Genomic DNA, 580 nt, shown 5'->3' on the forward strand with positions numbered 1-580 from the left:
CTTCTGCCATTCATGAGCTCTGAAGACTATTCTTCCTCTGAAGAGGATGAAGATGTGACTGGAGAGCAAATTGCTCAATACTTAGGAGTTATCATGAAGCTGAATGCCAAGTTGATTGGTAATGAGACTTGGTAAAGTGAACCTCCCTTGCTCATTAGTGAACTAGATAATTGGATTCAGAAAACTCTACCTCAAAAGAAACAAGATCCTGACAAGTTCTTAATACCTTGTACCATTGGCACCATGAGTTTTGAAAAAAGCTCTATGTGATCTAGGGTCAGGGATAAATCTTATGCCACTTTCTGTAATGGAGAAGCTGGGGATCATTGAGGTACAACCTGCCTTGTTCTTATTACAATTGGCAGATAAGTCATTGAGACAAGCTTATGGAATAGTAGAGAACGTGTTAGTAAAGGTTGAAGGCCTTTACATCCCTGCTGATTTCATAATCCTAGACACTAGGAAGGAAGAGGATGATTGCATCATCCTTGGAAGACCTTTCCTAGCTACAGCAGAAGCTGTGATAGATGTCAACAGAGGTGAATTAGTCCTTCAATTGAATGGGGACTACCTTGTGTTT

The sequence above is a fragment of the Arachis duranensis genome, chromosome 8, assembly GCF_000817695.3.
Source record: "Arachis duranensis cultivar V14167 chromosome 8, aradu.V14167.gnm2.J7QH, whole genome shotgun sequence".
NCBI classification, from domain to species: Eukaryota; Viridiplantae; Streptophyta; class Magnoliopsida; order Fabales; family Fabaceae; genus Arachis; species Arachis duranensis.